This window comes from Mya arenaria, chromosome 5 (assembly GCF_026914265.1).
Source record: "Mya arenaria isolate MELC-2E11 chromosome 5, ASM2691426v1".
Taxonomy (NCBI): Eukaryota; Metazoa; Mollusca; class Bivalvia; order Myida; family Myidae; genus Mya; species Mya arenaria.
The window spans coordinates 78191241-78212509 of NC_069126.1; the positions used below are offsets into that span (position 1 = coordinate 78191241).

General features: G+C 35.1%; 1 long non-coding RNA gene across 1 annotated transcript; it reads left to right on the forward strand.

Annotated features, from left to right (window-relative positions):
* Positions 1-18696: 18696 nt before the first annotated feature.
* On the forward strand, positions 18697-20620 carry LOC128235366 (uncharacterized). The gene is made up of 2 exons (XR_008261201.1): positions 18697-18855; positions 20116-20620. It is a non-coding gene; the product is annotated as an uncharacterized LOC128235366 (long non-coding RNA).
* The last annotated feature ends 649 nt before the right edge of the window (positions 20621-21269 follow it).

Below are 21269 nucleotides of genomic sequence, written 5' to 3' on the forward strand. Positions count from 1 at the left end.
TTTATTGATAAGACAGGCATTGAATATCGTTATTTGGTCGTACGTGTGTTCATAAGACGAGCCTTGTATATCGTTATTTGGTCATGCGGTTGTTGATAAGAGGCGCAAACGATGAGAAACTAAGTTTAAATTGGCTTGAACATTATCCTAGTATCTGTTATCAACATATCAGAGTGAATAATTGCATTTCAAATTTTGCCCCAAAAGCCTTCTTTCCACCAGATCGTATGTCCGATATAGAACAATAGAAATGTTCTTTATTTAACATTCATCAGGTCTTTGGCCTTGTTGATATGTTTGTTTATTATTTTTACCTATTTCAATTTTTGCACGAAAAGCCCCATCCACCAGCTCGTATAAATATGTCCCATATAGAACAATATAAATGCTCATTATTTAACATTCATCATGTCTATGGTCTTGTTGGTATGGTTCTTTATTATAAGCCCATCATAAATCCACACTCAATACATATCCCAAAACACGGTAGGCCTTTTTTCACTCAAGTGCATTACGGCCGTATTGCACTCTGCCGACGTCACCTTATAAACATATCATTGTCCGATGTTAAATTGACGTCATGAAACAAAATAGTGCGTCATTAAAATGACATGTTTATTAAAATCATGTGACTTTAAGTGATTAACCATTATTGTATGTAATAAAAGGATTATAATAAGTATTGCATTTGATCCGGAATGTCGAATTCGACTCTCGTGGTTTTTTGCAGGTATTGCTTTCCGTATCTGCAAAATTCCACTCGAGTCGACAACAACCTCTCGGATCAAAACGCAGTACTAACACCCCTATAATATTGTACCCCCTCTGATAATGTTAAATGATTGTATGCTTTCTGTTGTAATATAATCACACATCTTGTTATATAGAAAAGAGAGATTGCAAAACAAAAAAATGTACATGTACCTGTACATAGGGACTACATCTTAAGTACTACGCCATCAAGCTATGTGTGCATAAATCCCACTGATCATATCGGGGATACATGTTAACTGTGTAACCCACGTCAAATATGTTAGAAATTGCATCTCGAAGGTGATTGTACATGTATCATATTTAGGATAAATATGTAAATGTATAATGCACGAGAACGAGTATCATATTTATGACGCAAGAGTTGTGTGAGTACCAAAGAATCTACGCGTAAAAGCAGATATTCGCAAATGACTTTTAAGGTCAACTGCCACTTTTTCAACACCGGTGGCTTCAGATACAAGCTAGTTTGTGCAACTTCTCTGTTGACTTTAATGACTATAATTATAAAGAACATTCCACAAACCTTTGTCAAGCATTATGAACATCCGATGGAACGCGTTCTTTGTTTGTCAAAATATTGAGTGCATACGTACATTTGTGTAAAATGTAGATCAGCTGTGTTTGCTTAATTGCTGTGCATGATTGCATCACACATCTCCATTGCTATTTGAGTCTTAAAGTGACTTGCTCATGATTTGTCAAATGCACTTTTTTAATTACGAAATAAACTTTGGCAATTCACAATGAGTGTTAAAACAAAAATACCAGAAGCTGCTACCTTTCAGCAAATGTTGATATTTGCTAAATTATTGTCTTCGAAGACCACAATTTTCATAAGCGTTTAAAACAGAGGCGGTAATCACGTGAAACATTGTTTTGATACCAAGCATTAAAAAATGGCAGCGCCCAGTGAGACGGTATGTATTTTTGTTAAGTTTCTCTCAATGATTAAACAATTAAATTTCGTAACATCGACCATGTTCCAGCGCCCAATTTTTGCCGTTATTTGGTACCTATATTTTGTTAGACAGTTCTGTAGTTTATTTGGAATGCGTGTCACAAGTTTTCAATCGAGGCGAAATGTGCTTCGGAAATCTTAGAACCAAGCATGAACTGTCATTTATTTTTAAATGTTGTCCTTAATATACGCAATTTCGTTTACAGAGCTATTTAAAAACATTTCATGAACACCTATCGGTATGCCCTATGTTTTGTTTCCACAGCAACGTACATATGTTTCCGAAATAATGTTACAATCATTTTTAGAACCAAGCACTTACGAAATATTGTTCGAACGAAGCACTACGTAATCTTAAACGTGTTTTGAATTTGTTTTTCAGGCTGATAAACTAGTCGTTGAACAGCTGAAAATGAATACTACTTCTGCAGCATAGTACTATACAAGTTGTATATCTATTCTTATGTCTATTCTAATATTGTTTTAGTATAAATAAGAATTCTATTGAACAGTCCGGGCATTCGTTATTTTGTATCAAAGTAAAGGTTATTTAAAATTGTATAACCCGATTCTCCGCCCATAGTTATGATAACCATACACAATTATAACACTTAAAGTATAATTATATAATTGTATACATGCAGTAGGGCATGATAGCAAGCAAAATCCATAAATGTAAATATTGACTATTTATCACATACGACGAATGTTGATTAACCTTTGAAGTGGTTAAAATGGAGTTTTTGGATGGTCATTTCCTTCATTCTACGATTATATAGAATTCAGGTAAAACGGTGAAATAGACTTGAAACTAAAGTTTCCGACAATGTATAAGTGGTATTTTACTTTTCACAATTGTAAATATAACACAAATGTCTTTTTCAGATCATGGGAAAAACGGAGTCAAAACTGAGGAAGTACGTCCGGCAAAGGAGTGCAGTAATGTTGTTTCCAAAACCTTCAGCTCCAAAGAGACATTTAGATAGAACTCCCGCGAAAGCATTGTGTATAAAATCGCCATTCAAATCGCCTTTATACAAAGATTTGCCTCTATGCAAAAAGTTAAAGTCATCTCGAAGATTATTTGGTCTAAAGGAGACAAAAACGCTTTCTTGTGCATATGGCAATGAGTTTGCGACAACTCACAGCAAAAGTACTGTCCAGAATTCAGACAGAAAACATTTACTGGTATTTGGCAATGCCGAATTAATTGAAAATAGTGCTGATGATTATAAAGTTATAAGCAATAGCACGTTATCAATAGAAGAAACTGATCGTCACTGAACAACATCACTGCACTCCTTCGCCGGACGTACTTCCTCAGTTTTGACTTCGTTTTTCCCATGATCTGAAAAAGGCATTTGTGTTATATTTATAATTGTGAAAAGTAAAATACCACTTATACATTGTCGGAAACATTAGTCTCAACTTTTTTTAATCGCTTATATTGCTCTGTGTCAAGTCTATTTCACCGTTTTACCTGAATTCTATATAATCGTAAAATGAAGGAAATGACCATCCCAAAACTCCATTTTAACCACTTCAAAGGTTAATCAACATTCGTCGTAATGTGATAAATAGTCAATATTTACATTTATGGATTTTGCTTGCTATCATGCCCTACTGCATGTATACAAATATATAGTTTTACTTTAAGTGTTACAATTGTGTATGGTTATCATAACTATGGAAGGAGAATCGGGTTATACAATTTTAAATAACCTTTACTTCGATACAAAATAACGAATGCCCGGACTGTTCAATAGAATTCTTATTTATACTAAAACAATATTAGAATAGACATTAGAATAGATATACAACCTGCATAGTACTATGCTGCAGAATGAATATTCATTTTCAGCTGTTCAACGACTAGTTTATCAGCCTGAAAAACAAATTCAAAACACGTTTAAGATTACGTAGTGCTTGGTTCGAACAATATTTCGTAAGTGCTTGGTTCTAAAAATGATTGTAACATTATTTCGGAAATATACGTACGTTGCTGTGGAAACAAAACTTAGAGCATACCGATAGGTGTTCATGCAATGTTTTTAAATAGCTCTGTAAACGAAATTGCGTATATTAAGGACAACATTTAAAAATAAATGACAGTTCATGCTTGGTTCTAAGATTTCCGAAGCACATTTCGCCTCGATTGAAAACTTGTGACACGCATTCCAAATAAACTACAGAACTGTCAAACAAAATAAAGGTACCAAATAACGGGGAAAATTGGGCGCTGGAACATGGTCGATGTTACGAAATTTATTGTTTAATTATTGAGAGAAACTTAACAAAAATACATACCGTCTCACTGGGCGCTGCCATTTTTTAATGCTTGGTATCAAAACAATGTATCACGTGATTACCGCCTCTGTATAACGCGGCTGAAAATAAATTACGGCTAAGGTGTTGGGTGATTGGATGATTGACACTGTCACGTAATGTTGTCAATGTATTTTTAACAGGTCAACATATCAAACACCGTTGTTAAAGTCCCTGTGGCCGTGTGGACTAGCCGGCTGTCTCTTTTCTTCTTGACTTGAACGGAGTGGGATCGAACCCACTAAAACCAAATTAGTTTTTTATGCCATTACTGTATTTTTTCTGCAAATTTCGATATCATAGAGTACAATAATAATAAAAAAAGTGTTTTGATATGCATTACCGGAAAAAAAAGATTTTTGGTCAAAAATGAGCGAGTCACTTAAAGATAAAAGCTTCGATGAGGTTGACCTATTTTTCATTTATCGATTACTGTTGGGAAAGGTGAGGGTTGACCACTCGGAAAATAGCTTACCCCCAATAACTATATTTTTCACTTCGCTTTAATGTTATTACCTTAGGTTAATAATAACCGATGTTTCGATGTTATTGTAACCAGTGATGTTGTCTTGTGGAGTCGTGTGTCTCGTTGAGTGACTGTTTGGTATTGGTACATTTGTGTTTAAACAAGTGTTTCTGACTGATTGAGTCCTCATTTTCGGTTCCATTGTTTGATCAAAAACTATTTAGCCCCTAATATTTCTCTTCCCCAGCAATGTGGTTTCTTGGTGCAATGTAGCTTTCACGAATCCATGTTGTGATGAGTTACATGGAGTGGTCGAAAACATGCTTAAATGATGCCTTCTCGAAGGGGCTCCTTGTTTAGTTCATGCTCGTTTGTGACGACAGCAGTCAGCTGATATGAATCACTCTCGGGCTAATGATCACTATGAAAGATACCCAGAGAACGTTGTCTTTGTTTTGTTTCAACCATTGAATATTCAGGTCCAAGTCATTCACCAAAATACCACCCTGTCTGCAGTATAGTTAGTTTGTTTCCTGTTTTTGGTCCGTTTGAAGACGGTTCAGTTGGGGACATTGAGTCATATTTATCATTTAAGGTCGTAACTTTAAAAATAATATTATATTTCATAATATATTGATATAATCTAGAATACAAGCGTGTGAGTGCATGGGTACTGTTTATGTAACCGATGTACAACTAGTGTTGTATTTTATCAAAGTACTGGCAACAATGTTTTGTTGGTATCATTTGAGGTTAAAGTTTGATTCCTTGTCACACTACACAATGTTGGTATCATTTGAGGTTAAAGTTTGATTCCTTGTCACACTACACAGTGTTGGTATCATTTGAGGTTAAAGTTTGATTCCTTGTCACACTACACAATGTTGGTATCATTTGAGGTTAAAGTTTGATTTCTTGTGACACTACACAATGTTGGTATCATTTGAGGTTAAAGTTTGATTCCTTGTCACACTACACAATGTTGGTATCATTTGAGGTTAAAGTTTGATTTCTTGTGACACTATACACTGTTGGCATCATTTGAGGTTAAAGTTTGATTCCTTGTCACACTACACAATGTTGGTATCATTTGAGGTCAAAGTTTGATTCCTTGTCACACTACACAATGTTGGTATCATTTGAGGTTAAAGTTTGATTCCTTGTGACACTACACAATGTTGGTATCATTTGAGGTTAAAGTTTGATTCCTTGTCACACTACACAATGTTGGTATCATTTGAGGTTAAAGTTTGATTCCTTGTCACACTACACAATGTTGGTATCATTTGAGGTTAAAGTTTGATTTCTTGTGACACTATACACTGTTGGTATCATTTGAGGTTAAAGTTTGATTCCTTGTCACACTACACAATGTTGGTATCATTTGAGGTTAAAGTTTGATTCCTTGTCACACTACACAATGTTGGTATCATTTGAGGTTAAAGTTTGATTCCTTGTCACACTACACAATGTTGGTATCATTTGAGGTTAAAGTTTGATTTCTTGTGACACTACACAATGTTGGTATCATTTGAGGTTAAAGTTTGATTCCTTGTCACACTACACAATGTTGGTATTATTTGAGGTTAAAGTTTGATTCCTTGTCACACTACACAATGTTGGTATCATTTGAGGTTAAAGTTTGATTCCTTGTCACACTACACAATGTTGGTATCATTTGAGGTTAAAGTTTGATTCCTTGTCACACTACACAATGTTGGTATCATTTGAGGTTAAAGTTTGATTCCTTGTCACACTACACAATGTTGGTATCATTTGAGGTTAAAGTTTGATTCCTTGTCACACTACACAATGTTGGTATCATTTGAGGTTAAAGTTTGATTTCTTGTGACACTATACACTGTTGGTATCATTTGAGGTTAAAGTTTGATTCCTTGTCACACTACACAATGTTGGTATCATTTGAGGTTAAAGTTTGATTTCTTGTGACACTACACAATGTTGGTATCATTTGAGGTTAAAGTTTGATTCCTTGTCACACTACACAATGTTGGTATCATTTGAGGTTAAAGTTTGATTCCTTGTCACACTACACAATGTTGGTATCATTTGAGGTTAAAGTTTGATTCCTTGTCACACTACACAATGTTGGTATCATTTGAGGTTAAAGTTTGATTCCTTGTCACACTACACAATGTTGGTATCATTTGAGGTTAAAGTTTGATTTCTTGTGACACTATACACTGTTGGTATCATTTGAGGTTAAAGTTTGATTCCTTGTCACACTACACAGTGTTGGTATCATTTGAGGTTAAAGTTTGATTCCTTGTCACACTACACAGTGTTGGTATCATTTGAGGTTAAAGTTTGATTCCTTGTCACACTACACAATGTTGGTATCATTTGAGGTTAAAGTTTGATTCCTTGTCACACTACACAATGTTGGTATCATTTGAGGTTAAAGTTTGATTTCTTGTCACACTACACAATGTTGGTATCATTTGAGGTTAAAGTTTGATTCCTTGTCACACTACACAATGTTGGTATCATTTGAGGTTAAAGTTTGATTCCTTGTCACACTACACAATGTTGGTATCATTTGAGGTTAAAGTTTGATTCCTTGTGACACTATACACTGTTGGTATCATTTGAAAGAGCATTTATTGCTGATTGCTTACATGTAACATACGCGAATATATACACTTAGCAAAGTTTCTAAACGGCCACTTGGTGTTTGATTTAAATACGAGAATAAAATAACAAAATCTCAAACTTGTCTAATACACACGTTTTATGCATTTTATTGCAGACATTTTTATAAAATATTATTTTATTAGAATCAATAATTCATTTGAAATAACAACTTTAAAGATAGTCACCTTAAAATCGAAAATCACACGGTACTGTCCAGGAGAAAATGTAAATTTTAGTAGCTTGTATGTTAACCATGTGCAGAAATAAGTGCATGTCACCTTGTCCTCATTGAAACCACATATCTGTGCATGTTGTTCTGTGGGATAATGTCCCACATCCGACAAATATGATAAAGTGGACGTTTAGAAATTTGTTTAGTGTATTGTATTAAATGATGGGTTGTCTTTTTGGAAAAGTTGTTAATCGTGTATAAAATAAAAATAAATCATAACGCATATATTTAAATAATGGTTGAGATAGCAGTACAATACATAAGTCATATCATAAAAATAGTAATATGCACTTTTAATGAAACACAGTTTTTGTAAATTAAATTTGCAAGTACAAAACGTATTTTTTACGATATATTTCACCTTAGCATTTACAATATGTAAATAAATAACAAAACTTTATCAGTCATCAAAATGGTTAAGCTCTTAAATATATGAAACACTACGAATATGTTGGCTCGACCGTGACGACAGCTTTAAGTTGATATGAATTACGCTCGAGTCCGTTTCGATTGGTGTTAGTTTGAATTTCGTGTGTAAGCGGTGGCCCATAAAGTCACTCAACAACTTTCATCGGAAGTGTGTAACATTGAAGCTCATTTTCATTGGTTGTATCTATGTCAATGTTGTCTTTTATTGTGTTGTTCGCTTGTGTCAAGTAATCATATGTTTTGTTTTGTCAAATTCGTAAAATTTAATCTTTAATTAGTTTTTCAAAGTTGGGAATATTTTATGGTTCATCTAGGAATACATAATGGAGAATTGAGCCGATTTTATTGACTAATGTTTGAAAAACTGAGGGTTGAAAATGGCTAAACCCAATATAACTATATTTTCACATGGCTTAAAGGCTATTACCCTAACTTTTATAGATACGGGTGTGTTAATGTTGTTGTAACCAGTGATGTTGTCTGTGGCGCCGTGTGTCTTGTTGAGAGACTGTTTGGCATAAGTACATTTGTCTTTAAACGCTCATCGTTTCTCACTGCTGGGGTCCTCATTTTCGTCTACCATTATTTTATTATAAACTATTTAGCACAATTTTGGTAAATCAAATATAATTTACATATAAGTGATATCGAACTTTGTACATTAGATTTCACCTAAGCGTTTGTACAATATGTGGATCAAAAACCAAATTTATCAGTCACCAAAAAAGCTCTTCAATATATTTAACACCAAGAATATGTTGGCTCGACCGTGACGACAGCTTCAAGTTGATATGAATTACGCTCGAGTCCGTGTCCTTGGTTGAACTGGTAATGGTGTTAATTTGGATGTCGTGTGTAAGTGGTTGATACGTATGTCGCTTAACAACTCTCAACGCAAGTTTGTAATCTTGAAGCTAACTTCAGTCGGTGTTTATATTTATGATGTCTTTTATTGTATATATTGTTTGTGTCAACTATTCGTATGTTTTTTTTTGCTGTAAAATTCCGTGAATTTTGAAATTTATTAGTTTTTCAAATCCTGATTGATTTTGCAAATTGAGCGCTCTGCTCTTTTATGTATAAATACTACGACTCGATTCTCCGTCAAGGAATATCACATTATAGAAACTATCTTTATACATGTAATCAAACCTTCAAGTTTTTATCTTTAACTATTTGTACATTCAATGAACTAGTTTGTGGAATTAAGAAACCTTTTAAAATACTATATGACATACTTGTTGTTTGTAACCTACATTTTGTGTTTAAATAAATATTCAATGTATACTATATGTTTGTTTTATCTTCCAAAACTAAATTTCAGTTTCAGCTCATTGCATTTATTTTGCTGAGATTGGGTTTGCCAAAGTTGATGTAAATTTGGACTCCAGCAGCCAATTGTATAAACAGATTTACCCAGGGTAATATTTTACCGGCGGTAATTTATCTGGTAAATTGGCGGTAAGCAATTGTATGAAACAAAATTAAGATTTTACCAAGCTATTTACCGCGGTAATATTTACCCTCCTCCAAGAGGTGGGTAAATTGATTTACCGTTTCAGTTACCAGAATCAAGATGGCCGACCAGACATAAAAAAACGATCGATTCTCAACTCATCTTGTCGATTTTAAAGACAAATTGAAACTGCGTGAATAGAAAACTGTTCCATTACATCCATATCAATAGAAGACAGGAATTCAGAGGTAAGAAATCGCCAATAACCACTGTGTGAACAAATTAATGCATTAAAACTATTCCCATGAACAAATTTCATCATTCATGTACAAAAACAGTGACACAAGAAATCTGAAGTTTAAGAATGTAATTACCTTGTTTCGCGTTTAAATAATTCCAAAATCTTTCAAAATTCAATGCAATGGTTCGAGACCAACACTTGATTGCAGGTCTCGACCTTACTTTGTTGAAATGTATCCCACTTTGCACATATTTTGAGTATTTTGCACATAAATATTTACAATCAAATTGAACCGCCTGTAAACATTGAACAATAAATGACAGCTATGACGTCATTTTCTATGAAAAATACCCCAGTCGATAGTCTATTTCTACAGTTTTCTTTTATATAGAGGCACACAATGGGATGTTTGCTAACCAAATACTGTAAAGTGCATTGATAATATAAAAGTTTACTGTATATTTGACAAAAACAACAGCTGTGGTATGAAAACATACCCATGTATGATATTTTGAGTTTGTTATATAAATTATACTATTACATATACAGTTAGTACAGTTCCGTGATAAAAATGTTTATGTTCAGTTGTACACAACCAGTTTATATTTGTGATAATGAATGAAAATAATTATTTTAGGCTTTTCATCAGCGAAAGCCAGCAGAGCCAGTGTGATGTTAGAACGTATAAAAGACACATGATTAAAGACACCAAGAGCAGTGAGGTAATAATTAGATGTTTTTTTTCTTCTGTAAATTATCACCCCCCCCCCCCCCATTTAAGATATGAAGCTGATTTTCACAGACAGCATATCATTTTAATGAGTACAAAATAATTTTGTTTTCTTTAGATTGCTACCAGTGGAGGACCAAGGTTATATGACAAATGTGCCGTCAAGAAAACATCATAAAATGAACTTCATGGAGCCGCTAGTGTTTAATATGCTGTTTAACATTGCTGATTCTGGTTATTGGTATCTACATAAGAATTGACTTTGATTTTAATTTAAGACCATTTATAGTTTAATGAAAATAGCAAATAAATGTTACACTCCTTGTATATTGACTTTATGCTCCTGTAAAATGGAAATATGGTGACTATATGACTAAGTACTTCTAACACTTAAATTTGACATCCACAATGGGACAGCTTAGTTTTTAAATAGTTAAAAAATATTATTAGATAGTGCTGACAATAACTGAAGAGATCATGTTTCATTCTATTTTAAACAGAAACAATGATGACATAAATAAGCAGACATTAAAAATAATTTCATTAAGTTTATAGATATACACTTTTAGTGCCAAGTTGAGGCTACTGCAAGCCTATGGGTAGGAACATAATTATACAAACATATATATATATGCTACAAACAAGATCAAAGAAAAAGATTCAAGATCATTTGATCATTAATAATAAACATAACTGATATACAAATGTCGCATGTAGTTTAATAATCTTATGAATTTGCAAAGTGGTTGGATGCAGCATTTAATAAATGGAATTCTTCAAGAAATGACATTTCACATAGGAGATATAGAAAATATCAAGACTTAGTACACTTATAGTATGTGTCTGTATTGACACTAAAAGAATCAGTGGTGTTTGCTGACATATATTCTTAATTTCAGCAATAATTCAGTTTAAAATATAACAATGGACCCCCAGCTTTAAATAAGAAATACATGGAATACTGAAACAATGGTACATATTAGATTAGAGATATGAATTATTGATCACTTTAATGAGAATCAATTCTATGAAACTCTGTGCATAAATTCTATGACAAGTTGAAACTGACTATAAATTCCTTAGGTGTCAGCGTGAGAAAAACGGACGATGCCATTAAATTTTATTCAAAGATATTTTTTTTTGTATTTTATGTAAGTATCATTTGTTGTCAGTTAATTTCTGTTTTAAATTTATTCAGATATATTGTGTCATTATGACTTGCAATAATGTTTTCTGCGGTATTCGTAAACCGTTTTGTATGAAGTAAAGAGTAACATCCCTGAATTCAGAATAAACCTACCCCTTGAAGTGTTGCATGTGTTTTATTGATCAGCCACGGGAGTAGCTTATAAATACTTTTTACTGTTTTGTTGAATATTTACCATGAAACTTGTTGGACTGATTTAATGTATTTTGTCATTAAACCTGCCTTTTAGATTTTTTTTATATAAATGGAATGTGGACGTTCATTTTTTTTTATAAAAAAGATACCTCCAATCTGACAGCTGTGCGGGAAAATGACGTCACTCAATTGCATTATGGGACATTTTGGTAAATTTACCAGGGTAAATTTACCGCCTTGGTAATTTCTTTTATACAACGTAATTACAGCCATGGTAATATTACCACGGAATTAACCGGTGGTTTAACTTACCGAGGTAAATATTTACCATTGTTTATACAATTGGCTGCTGCAGGTGTCAATATACCCACATTGGCAAATGTGTCCCTCTGGTATTTTTGGACGCGTATATACCAACATTGAGAAAAATGAATACTTTGAACAAAAAAAAGCATGCTAGTGATATTGAAGCCAAATGTTTGTGTAGAAAAACATACATAAACCAAATTGATAACGACATTATAATTGACATTTAATGGTAACACGTAAATGCATATGGTATGCCTATGGTGTCATGCTGATGTAATTTCGGCGAACTAACACCGAATTTGTTTTTTTCTCTAAAACGTCATAATTATAAAACATATCAGAAAACTAAAATAGTAAAAGTTTGTATAACTGTTTGGAAAAATTAAAACAAAATAGACATAAAGTATGTCTTTAAAACCTAAAACACGTGCCAAAATGGAGTGCTGCGGTTATATGTACATATCTATTATTTGAAAATTTAAGGGCCTTTCACACCTAACTAATTTGGTTTGTCGGAGCTATACCGGTGCGCAAATTTGGAGTTTTTTGAGAATCGATACTGTACGGTAGCGCAACGGTTGCACACAGTAAAAGCTGCACTCTCACAGATATACCGTTTATACAACTTATTATTTTTTGTTTTTGAAAGAGCAAATTTTGCGTAAATATCTGCAATCCAATGATAAAAGATTGCTGACAAAAGATCAGATCGCAGATTTTCATATTACCGTTCAAAAATTGATGTTTTATGGCTTAAACATTACTAACGGTTTAAGAAAAATGCATAAAACATAATTTTTTGAACTTATATATAAAAATCTGCGATCTAATTTTTTGTCAGCAGTCTTATGTAACTGGTTCCCATACATTTTGCAAAATTTGGCTCGTTCAAATACAAAAAATAAAAAAAGCTTTGAGAGAGTGCAGTTTTAAGAACGAAAAAATCGGTCAGAGACGGTATGTATTATAAACATGCTTAAAACATTCTGCCGTTGCGCTGCCGGTACAGGAAAAGGAACTGCAACGGTAGTTCTCCGGTATGGCTTCGTTAATGTCGGGTGAGCACCGGTAGCGCCCCGTAATGGATCGGTGGCTCTCCTGTAGCCTCATTGTGTACCGTACTTGTACATATGTGATACCGTAGTCCTGCGGATCTTCTAACGATGTACTACTGCACTAATGTATCAGTCACATTATCGAGCGATGGGGTATACGATGGACAACCGATGCCTTTGTTGATAAAAATGGCGTGGTTGCCGGCCGGACACTCATAGTAATCGGACGGTGACTGAGGCCATCAGGCGAATCGGTTGGGGTCATCGGGAGAAAAATAGTTGTAGTTAAAATTCAGCGATGTCTCCACCGATGCCCCACATCGCTCCTCATCGGCAACCCATCATTAACACATCTTTCAAGGATCGGCCGATGTATGGCCGAGCACCGTCCAGTGTCCATTGAATCTGAGGTCATCGTGGGGGTGAGTGGTTGGCAACAGACATCGGCCGATCAACATTGGCCCATAGTCGGCCGATGTACGACCGATGTACGAACGATGTTCACCAATGTATGAGCGATGTAATATACATCGGCCGATTACCGCTCGAACATCGGTGCCACGCTGGTCAAAAAATGTTTCCCTCTGGAGTCACTCGCCGAACGATCATCGGCGGGGGTATGCCTGTTGCTGTGACAGATGTGTTAAGGATTACTTGACCGATGAGGACCGTTGTTGGGGCATCGCTCAATCCACCGATTACCACCGATTACCACCGGTCTACGGCCACTGGTCGGAAAATGTGACGGAGGCAAAAGCTATGTGATATCGAACTTCTACCGTACTAATAACGTACATCGTCAGTACAACGACAGCGCAACGGTATCACTCCGCTGTACCTCCGGTCAGCGGCAGCACATTGGTAGAACAATGGCGGCGCTTCGGTGACAGAAAAGTGGTATTTAGGTACAACAGCCACTCTTACACGGTGCTTCATGGGAATTGCTACGGTAAGTTTTGCTTTCTCGACGGAGCTCTGCCGATGTTAACACTGTTGTTAATTGTGTGCTCCGATTAAGGCCCTGCTAAGTACAATGGTTGTGTTAGCCAGGTCCTTGAGACACCCAATTTGATATGCATGAGTTTTAAAATCTACCAAATACTAATAGATAAACTTCACAAAAAGAAGTTTGATCAGAGATGAAAATGGTATTAAAACATGTGATTTTTTTTCTTAAAAAAATATTTTTTTCGACACGAAAATGATAACATAAACAGTTTTGATGTTATAACAAAATATTTCTAGAAATAAATTATTTGATAAAATACTTCCATAATCAAAATACCGAATTCTGTGCGCTTATATGACATGAAATACCAACTGGTGTAAATTTACCCAAACTCCAGGTATAAGCAAAATATCCTCCGGGAATAAATTCAACCTACATGGGTATGTAACAAGGCTCGTGACAATATATGAGGGAACTCTCTTAAGGGTTATTCTATACGTTTATTTCCGGCCTCTGGTATAACATCAAAACCCTGATACAATCATTTAGTCAACATAGCATAATATCTAGTGGCCGATACTATAATAAATGAAACGTTGATATCAATTAACAATACAATCACATTAAAACAATGCACATATAAAACGCATAGAAAGTACATAACACTCACAGGTACAAATTCACAACCGAGCCCAACGATTGTGGATCGAACATTGCACTATGGCTCACACCGCTATCCCCCATCTCTGTGCCGCTACTGTTACTGCAACGTTAATAATGGTGGAATAGATAGAGGTCGTGACTCTTAAAACATGCAGTGCATTGTTCTTCAGTAATATGCCGCCATAATGAAATATACAAGAACAGCCATGTACATGAACTATTATTCTAAATGCGTTTACAAACAAGACATTGCCCATTTGCAACATACAGAACATGAACGGATACAAAACTAACCTCAAACTCCACAAACGCCTGAAACGTTAAAATATCAATTATCTTTCAGAAGTGAACAAAGACTTATCCATCCACCTTTTCTAGCAATCAGTAAAAAACGTATATTATCACATGACCAATTAGGGGATTTTAAAACACGAATTGCGGGAAACTGCCCATGCCTGTTCAGGAGTAAACACAATTTGTAAAAGTAATGGTCAAAGGGAAACAATCGACAACTCTTGTTAACCCGAAGGTTAACGACCACCAAATATGATATAATTGAAAGTCATTAATTTTCAACCCGGTTACACGTATTTGCGTGAATAGGCACACATAAACCCCTAAGGAAAGTCTATCCGAGGGAGCAAATTTCCTTCAAGGAGTTTATCACTCGAGTTTTCCTGGAGGGAAATCAGTACAGTGTACATTCGGGAGGATATGAGAAAGTAACCCTGATGTGGATCGAACTAACAACCTCTTAGGTGAGAGGCGGACACCTGTACCACTATCCCACTATCATCCTGGTGGGGATCGAACCCACAACCTCTTGGGTAAGGGGCGGATATCTGTAGCACTAATCCACTATCATACTGTTGTGGATCGAACCCACAACTTTTTGGGTGAGAGGCGGACACCTGTAACACTAATCCACTGTCATTCTGGTTGGGATCGAACTTACAACCTCATGAGTGAGAGGCGGACACCTGTACCACTATTCCACTATCATCCTGATGGGGATCGAACCCACAACCTTTTGGGTAAGGGGCGGATATCTGTACCACAAGTCAACTCTTACCCTGGTGAGAAAAGAACCCACATCTACTTGGATGGGAAGCGGACACCCGTACCACTGGACCACTCTTACCCTAGTGGGGCCCGAACCAACAATCTCTTGCGTAAGAGGTGAACATCTGTACCGCTAGTTCACTGCCGCCTCCCTGGAGAGGATTGAACCAAAAATATCTCGGGCCAGAGGCGGACCCCTGTTCCACTAGTTCACTCTTACCCTAGTGGGGATCGAACCCACTTCACATTGGGTGACCATCGCCGACCTGGAAGTAAGGGTCACGGACATCGACCATCGTGTGTACGCATGGCATCCTTTGAGCTGTCCACCCTACAACGTCCTAGAGATAAGAACATTGGGATCGGGGCATAGCTGCCGAAGGACGATCGCGACGACCGCGGCACCATTGTCGTTGTATGACACCATGAGTTGAGCAAAGGACGCCGGAAGAGAGGTGAAGTACGTTAAAAAAATCGCTGTTTATCAACGGGAGCCTGTACACACACCCAACCAGTGAAGACAATGATCTAGTTCATTGCTCAGAATGTTTATTACAAGCTGTTTGCTGTTACCTATTAACCTTTCTGTCAAACCATACACAACAATGTTCTTACGCATGCTTCTAGCTTCTGCATCTATGGATTTGTATGAAAGAACTTTAGAACTCCAAAGTTGGGCCTCACATAATCTTTCCATACGAGTCATCTTTTCATCCATTTCCCGGTAACTCTTGTTAATATTTTTCATTTTTAGTGTTACAATCTGATTGTTGGGTTTGAATTACTCTGATTGTATCATAGTTTTTATTCACTTGTTCAATTATACTTATCAACTTATCATCGGTTGTCATACTTGCAAACATATATATTTGATGAGGTGCTTGAACCACTTGATCCGCTTTTGAACTTCCTTTTCTTTCTTCTGTTTACAGTTTCGAAGCCGCCATTTTGCCTTTGTTCGAATCTGTTACCTGTTTGAATGTTATATTCCACATTATCCCCATTATCCCCACTACTCATCCGATCACTTTCGTACATACCCTCTCCATTTCTTCCTGAAGCCTTATCACCAGGAAAACAATCCGATTACTTCGTTTAGATTAATTAATATTTAAACACACATGCTGAAAATACCTGTGCTGACCATTGACCTTGACCTATGACTATATATTTTTATATAGCTACGCACTTTTCTCTTTCGAATGTGCGTTTGTATTTAGTCTAGATTTTAAATGTAGAGGAGTCATCTTTCCGAGTACCTTTTTTCTTGAAATTATTGTCAAAACATCTTGTTCGTACCTTTTCCATTACATTTACTCTAAGGAATTCGATGTTAAATCGGTTTATCTTAACTTAAGAATGCCGGGAAATCAAGTTGTTGCAATGTTTACAGTGTAAATGAATGTTTTCCTTTTCTGTCTCTACTCATGAATACTTTCATGATAACATGGGGTTACCAGGCGACCATTGTTGGGACGACGCAGACGACACCAACTTCACAGGAATAGTGTCTGTTTTAGGCATGAGAATACATTTTTTTATCTGAATCATTTAATAATGATGTAAAAAAGGGGGAGGGGGTGGGGGAGGGGGGGCAAGCTAACTCTATAAATTTGAATAGCCCGGAATACGACCCTGCCTAGGCATGTGCGTAATGTTGCTGGTAACATTTGTTGTAGATATGAGCCATGAAGAGTTGTAAGTCGCTTCAACAAGTGGCATTGGCCACACTTCCTTTCAAAACTCAGACTAAAAAGAAAGAAGAGGAAACATTTAGACATAACAAGACGAAATATTACATTATTATACCATAAAAACAAGAATAACGCAACACCACACTGGAAGGATCACTTCTTAAATTTACTCATTGTCATACATCAACAACAAGCTATAACACCAACAGCAAAATTATTCCTGTATACAAATCACATTGATGTGAGTAGCATACATGTGTATCGAATTTGGCTGAACGTTTTATTTTTAAAGTTGTTAGGTGTTGCACTAATCGGAAAACGTAGCTATTTTTGAAAACAATAAAAACCCAATTTTCTTTTAACAAATTAAAATGAATTAAGCGTTAAACGTTGAATGCAATTGTTTTCATCAATCAAAAAGAATAAATAAATGTCGAAATCAATGATATTAGATAACATAATATTTTAGCACTTACCAATCATTTAACACAGTTTTCAGCTATTAAATACACAGTTACAAATTTGTTATTACAGTAATTAATATTTAATGTATTTAGTGCATTATTGATTAAGTAGTAAAAGGTTTATCATTCAAAATTTGTGTTTGTTATTCAAGTGTTTGTATTGATTTTGAATAAAAGTGTCACTTTGCAACTGAGCACCTCTCCAATGTTTGATTATTCTTTTGAAGACTACTATTTAAAGTAATAACGGGATATTTTATAATTAAGTTTAAACTCTGCTTGTCCAAGTGGCAGGTATTCGTGTTAAACTTCAGTGTTTGCATACCAAACTATCTATCTCAGCGATAGGTTTAAGTAGGGTATGAGCTCAAAAGATTAAAGCGTAAAGACCTTAACATTACAGTCAATGAAATCACTGCATTCCATTATAAAGTAAAGCTTAGAAGTATATTATAACAAGAGGGTATGAGAATAATATCAAGGTTCATTGCTTTCCATTGTAAATTGAATTAAGGGGGAAGGTCCCATCTTTGTTTTTATAGCATTGACGGAACAATAATAATTTAACTTAAAATCAATTTTATAAAAAGTTGTTACTAATCATGTATACTCTTTGTTGATTAAGCATTAATTCAACAATAATTATTTTCACTTCCAATTAATTTCCTAATCATTTGTTACGGATCAATTTGCAAAGTAGCCGAGAGGAAATTATAATTTGCTAAAAACAAGCTATCCCCGACACGGCACTCCTTTTTTAAAAATTATCGTGCCATGTTATATTCATAATCATAGTTTTGTATCATTCATAACTACTTTAAATCTGATTAGATCTTGTAGTTTGAGCTATGGTTTATGTCCTTTTGTGCGTCTAAAGAGGACAAAAGTTTGTATTTCAATACTTCTATGCGGTAATACAATTCAATTAAATCGAAAGAAGAAAACCCCCTGATTTTAATGCCACGTATGCATTGGAAAGTTTCTGTCTAGGTTTCGTAAAACGCATTTTTTCATCAGTGGTTGACGTGATCTAAATCATTGTGCAAACATGGTAAGTGAGCTTTGTTTTTAGATATGTATTACATTTCTAGGACACTGTTTTAAGATCTAAATTGAGTAAATTCCATACTTGACCGATGTTTTGATGCGCATGTACAAAATTAATACTTCATTTCTTACGATGTTACATTATTTGGAGTTTAGACTATTTACGGTTGTGGACATTGTGGTCTTATTTCTAAAGTTGTGATAAAAAATAACCCGTGACTCGTGTGTCTTGTGAACAACAAATCTATCATTAAGTTACTTGAAACCGCTTATAGCCTTTGTAATATAAACGTTAACTTAGACGTTACATGAACGATCGTTTATGATCTTTACATAATGTATATAGTTCCCCAACGATCATTTAGTGTCATACGTGCACTTTGAAGTTTGTTAAACTAGGTAAAAAAATACTAATACAAAATCGCCTAAATTGCTATTTATTTAAAGGCAACTTAAAAACTATGTTATCTGACGCAGTGCAGTGGATAAAACACCCGACAAGAATGATAATTGCGCTTATATTATATATACAGAGAAACACAACAAAAATGTTAAATAGTAGAAAAATAATTTAAACGCGACTTAAAGCTGCATTCTCACAGATTGAACGTTTTGACAACTTTTTTTTTATTTTTGTCTTGGAACGAGCCAATTTTTGCGAAAATCCATGGAAACCTGATTAATAAGACTGCTGACAAAAAATTAGATCGCAGATTTTTATATTTCAGTTCAAAAATTGATGTTTTATGCATTTTTCTTAAACCGTTAGTAACGTTTTAGGCCATAAAACTTTAATTTTCGAACGGAAATATCAAAATCTACGATCTGATTTTTTGTCAACAATCTTTTATTATTGGTTTACAGATACTTACACAAAAAATTGCCCTTTCCAAGACAAAAAATAAAAAAGTTATAAAAATGGTAAATCTGTGAGAGTGCAGCTTTAAAAAGCAATAAAAATGTCACATGCTTATGTTCAATATTTTTTATAAGTGAATTTGTATTAAGAAACGTTTGACGCATCATAACCTGATAATCTGCTCTTCCTCATGCGTGTTTGTTTGTTGTTTTTTCACATGAAAGTTACCCGTATGCGATTAAAGATCTTTGGGGAACGATAGTTAATAACTTTTTACCTAATATAAAGAAAAGGTAATCTATTTAGTTTGCCATCTGCTTGCGAGTCTAGTGTTTTCTTAACCGTTTCGTTAAAATGATATGGTCGACCATTATGTATATTGAAAACCTACTGCATATATTTCAGCGTACTGGCCATGCATTAGCCTGCTTGATACACTGCTTCATATTCTCGCTACCAACTTTATATAAACTGATACATAAACTAGAACATAACGGGAGAGCGAACTACAACAAGGAAGGAATGTTTTACATCATCAGCGTTAGTCTGTCGATAATCGAGGCTTCAGGCGTGTTTGGCGGTTTTCCTGTATATGACTTTTCTGGATTTGATGACAAAATACCCAATCTCATTATAACCGAGGTTGTTTTGTGTGTTCCAACAGCCGCTCATATTTTGTATATTCTATGTGGTGATTATTATCCGACATGGTGTGAGCAAGTCGGTTACGAGTGCGCCAAACATGTCATGATGGTAATTTTGAATAGGATATTACACGCTGCTATAGGTTCTATAAGACTGGCATGAACAATATTTGGTCGGAGTTTCAGTGACCTAGATATTCTCTAAACCTTTAACATGAAGAACTGTTAAATTTACCGTATTATCCTGAATAAAAGATGAAAAAACACACATTTGTATGTCTGTCTGTTCTATTTGATAACGTACCACAACCTTATACATTGGACTTTAAGTCTTTCTTCGGTCATGTACATAACGGACTACTTCATTTGTTTAGCGGTATGATTAGCCTCTAATTGTGGTCCAGCCAGTAGGACGGACAGATAGTTGAAACACACAAAAAAACTTTTTCTTTGCTCATTTAAGGCGCGTTCAGGCCAGTGAGACAACTGTACATGCCTTGAGCTCTAACAACCGAAAATTCCCAAAATGGAGATTGCCATTCATTTTAGTGTTAATGGCAAGTTAAACTTGTTTACAATTCAAGCTGCTTTCTGTATGCCATATAAACAATATATTAAACTATTTTAATATACAACATTTAAGACAACTGCATGTAATTGAGAGAGGTGTTCCATCAGATGAATGGAGGAGCTTTCGGGGGCTCGAGACTTGAACCAAGACTCAAAACTGTTACCTAAATGGTGTTTGAAAATGCCCCGTGTTCGACTAAAATGACACACGAGCGTGAGCGTCCGCTCCGAATCTTGTTTTACAATGAGTTGACATTAACATGACTCCAGTACGGGGTGGGGGGGGGGGGCTTTTTGAAAGGATCTGCCAAATAGAAACGCAAACAAAATGTTTGACCACCGTTA